This window comes from Mauremys mutica, unplaced genomic scaffold (assembly GCF_020497125.1).
Source record: "Mauremys mutica isolate MM-2020 ecotype Southern unplaced genomic scaffold, ASM2049712v1 Super-Scaffold_100046, whole genome shotgun sequence".
NCBI classification, from domain to species: Eukaryota; Metazoa; Chordata; order Testudines; family Geoemydidae; genus Mauremys; species Mauremys mutica.
The window spans coordinates 5,668,707-5,673,105 of record NW_025423257.1 but is presented as its reverse complement, the minus strand read 5'-3'; positions in this window follow the sequence as shown (position 1 = coordinate 5,673,105).

The following is a 4,399-nucleotide window of genomic DNA, read 5'->3' as shown; positions in this document are numbered from 1 at the left end:
GCAGAGTCTCGCCCCCTCCCCCTGCCTCAGTGTCATGTTGCAGCACTTTGTGTGTGACATGCGGCTTCTATGATGAGCTGCATGCAATGCGAGGGGGGGCTCCCCACCACTACCCTACCCCTGTGCATGGACACTTGCAAGGGGGCAGTCTCACGCAATAGGGATGAGGAGGAGGAGGAGGAGGAGGCTAGCGAGCCGAGAAACCATTCTTCCCAACAGCCAGGAGTTGTTTATCACGCTGGAGCCAATACCCGCCCAGCCCAAGCTCATGGACCATGAAGCCGGAGGAGGCACCTCTGGTGAGTGCATCTGTGTAAATATAATGCATGGTTTAAAAGCAAGCGCGTTTAATGATATGGCAGCAGAATTAAAAGCAGGGTAAATGTTTCAGTCAATTTAAGGACAGAATGAAAGGCAGCCCTAACCCTAACCCTAACAATGCAAGAGTTGTAAGAGGTGCCGTTTATCGCCTCGCTTTTAGTTGATAAGGATGGAATGCGGATTTAAGCAGAAACCTTGAGATAAGGGCGTGTCTAAAGGGAGTTTGTATTAACAAAGGATAACTGTTAGCCATTGATGTATGTAACGGGAAAGTGTAAATACTTGTCTTATACTGCCTGTAGGGGGAAGATCTGCCTAAGGCCGGGGGACCCCCCCCCCCCGTCCGACCGCAATCTTCCCTTGCAATTGCTCATAATAAACTGTCTCTGACTTGTTGCTAACAAACACAGAGTGAGGACTTGTTTTCTTCCACAATGATTAATTTGCCCTGAAGACTTGGGATGCATTCGCGGCCAGTACAGCCCCTCCTCTTAAATGGCCAACCCAACAGGTGCTTGGTATGGGAAAAGAGGGTGCTGCATGTGTGATCTCGCACACCAAACCGGCAGGGTCTCAATGTAAGGCCTGGTCTACACTAGGAGGTTATGTCGAATTTAGCAGCGTTAAATCGAATTAACCCTGCACCCGTCCACACAACAAAGCTATTTAGTTCGACATACAGGTCTCTCTAGTTCGATTTCTGTACTCCTCCCCGACTAGGGGAGTAGCGCTAAATTCGACATGGCCATGTCGAATTAGGCTAGGTGTGAATGGAATTCGACGCTAATAGCTCCGGGAGCTATCCCACAGTGCACCACTCTGTTGACGCTCTGGACAGCAGTCCGAGCTCGGATGCTCTGACCAGCCACACAGGAAAAGCCCCAGGAAAATTTGAATTCCTTTTCCTGTCTGGCCAGTTTGAATCTCATTTCCTGTTTGGACATCGTGGTGAGCTCAGCAGCACTGGCAGCAATGCAGAGCTCTCCAGCAGAGGTGTCCATGCAATCCCAGAATAGAAAGAGGGCCCCAGCATGGACTGATCGGGAAGTCTTGGATCTGATCGCTGTGTGGGGCGATGAGTCTGTGCTGTCGGAGCTGCGCTCCAAAAAACGGAATGCAAAGACCTACGAGAAGATCTCCAAAGCCATGACAGAGAGAGGATCCTGCCGGGATGCAATGCAGTGCCGCGTGAAAATCAAGGAGCTGAGACAAGGCTACCAGAAGACCGAAGCGGCAAAGGGACGCTCCGGATCCCAGCCCCAGACATGCCGCTTCTACGAGGCACTGCATGCCATTCTTGGTGCGGCTGCCACCACTGCCCCACCACTGACCGTGGACTCTGAGGATGGGATAGTGTCGACGGCCGGTTCCTCAGAGATGTTCCCGGACGGGGAAGTTGAGGAAGGAGATGAGGAGAACGAGGCAGTCGACAGCGCTTACAACGCTGATTTCCCCGACAGCCAGGATCTCTTCATCACCCTCACAGAGATCCCCTATCAACCCTCCCCGGCCGTTAACCCGGACCCTGAATCAGGGGAAGGATCAGTCGGTAAGTGCTTTAAACATGTAAACATTTATTTTTAACAGAACAGGAATATTAACTATCTGAAAAGAATGGGGATAGAACAGAAATCCTCATGGGAGATCTCCACGAAGCTCTCCTGGAGGTAATCGAAAAGCCTCCGCACGAGGTTCCTGGGAAGAGCGGCCTTATTGCGTCCTCCATGGTAGCACACTTTTCCGCGCCAGGCTATCCTCAGGTACTGTGGTATCATTGCCTCGCAGAGCATGGCGGCATAGGGCCCTGGTTTTTGCTGGCTTTCACGCAGCATGCGGTCTTTATCTGTCTCACTGATCCTCAGCAGGGGGATGTCGCTCATGGTGACCTGCTTTGAATTAGGGGAATGTTAGTATTGGGACTGCTTGCCTGTTCCTTTACATAACTGTAACCGGCAGTTTACAGCCACGCGGTGGAGGCGGGACAGGGGCAGAGTGTTATATCCTTGGGGCAGCCGGTGTAGGAAGCAATCACTTGAGGCCAGAGAGCAGGCAGCTAACCAAAACCTCCATTTTATTTACATATATACAGAGAGCACCTCAGCCGGTTGAAACCGGTTGAGCTAACCCATAATAATCTAACTCAGTTGCCATAGCAACAAAACCATGACAACCAAATACACAACACAGAGTTAATGCTTTCCCGATTGCCGGCAGCAGGAACTGGCCAACGCTCGGAGCATTGCTTTGACCGTGACAGGAGGGCACTGCTATAAATTAAGTTTTAAGCAGCCAAAAGTCTACGGCTTACCATGTCTGCCTGCTCCACGAATTCTGCTGTCCTGCCCCGCTTGTCTGATCTCCACTGCAAGACCCCAGGCACTGAATGTGAAGGCCGAAAATTCGAACTTGTCCTGAGTGCGCATGAGAGAGGTGCTGTGCATGGTCTTGTTCACAGCGACAGACTAGACTCTGTTCATTGTTCGCAAAAATGTATCTTTGTAAGGAATTCACTCCCTTTTTCCCATCACACAGCTGCGACTGTCTCCCGACCTACCCCGGCATCCCCCTCACAGAGGCTGGCGCAGATTAGGCGGCGAAAGAAAAGGACACGGGACGAGATGTTCTCAGAACTTATGGGCTGCTGCCGAGCCGAGGCGGCCCAGCAGACCCAGTGGAGGGAGAACATGTCGCAGTACCAGCGCTCACACAGCGAACGGGAGGACAGGTGGCGGCAGGAAGACCAGCAGGCGACTCAAACGCTGCTTGGACTAATGAGGGAGCAAACGGACACGCTCCGGCGCCTTGTGGATGTTCTGCAGGACCGGAGGCAGGAGAACAGAGCCCCACTGCACTGTATCTGCCACCGCCCTCCCCCGCCACAAAGTCCCATACCCCCCTCACCCAAAATAACAAGAAGGAGGGGCGGCAGGGGCCGTGAAAACTGTCACTCCACCCCTGCAGAGTGCTCAAGTACAAGAAGGCTCTCATTCCCAAAATTTTGATAAGTCCTTTCCTTCCCGCCTCACCTAAGCCCCCGTCCCAGTTTAATCCCCTAACTGTCTAGTTGATAATAAAAAATACTTTTCTGTTAATTACTGTTTCTGTCATGTTCTTTTAGAGGAGACTGTGTTTGAAGGGGGGGAAGGGGGTTGGTAATTGGACAGGACAGTCACCTTTACCAGGGTACAGACACGGGGGCAGGTTCAGCAGCAGGTCACACACACAGTGCAGTCACTAGGCACCCTGGTCAGTCTGGGAGGTGGTTTTCATGTTCTGTTTTGGGGGTGCTATGTGACTTTGTGGCGGGGGAGGGTGGTTAGAGATCTTATGCAGCGGTCCTTATCCTGGATCACAGAGCCACGCAGCAGCTGATCTGTAACTGTCCTCCCACGCCACAAAGTCACATAGCCCCCACACACAGAGTCCCGAAAAGGAGGGGTGGCAGGCTCCGTTGAAACAACCAGTCCGCCACTGCGGACTGCTCCAGGAGCAGGAGCCTGTCATTCCTCGAGTTTAGAAGCAGTCTTTACATCACTAAACACCCTACCCACCACAGTCTGCGTCCCAGTTTCAACCCTTTACCGCGAAATCAGTAATAAAGAAAACGGTGTTAATTAACAAAGTTCCATGTATTTTATTTTTAAACATATGTTGGAAGGGGGGATCGGGGGAAACGGGGTATGTAACTGCAGAGGATAGTCAACAGTAACTGGGTAAAGAAACGGGGGCAGGTTCAGCTTCTCTGTAAACAAACTTAATAGTCACAGGTTACCCTGCTCGCTGAGGAACCCAACTTTCAAAGCCTCCCGCATGCACAGCGCTTCCCGCTGGGCTCTTCTAATCGCACGGCTGTCTGGCTGGGCGTAATCAGCAGCCAGGCTATTTGCCTCAACCTCCCATCCCGCCATAAAGGTCTCCCCGTTGCTCTCACAGAGATTGTGGAGCACACAGCAAGCTGCAATAACAATGGGGATATTGGTTTCGCTGAGATCCGAGCGAGTCAGTAAGCTCCGCCATCTCCCCTTGAGACGTCCGAAAGCACACTCCACCACCATTATGCACTTGCTCAGCCGGTAGT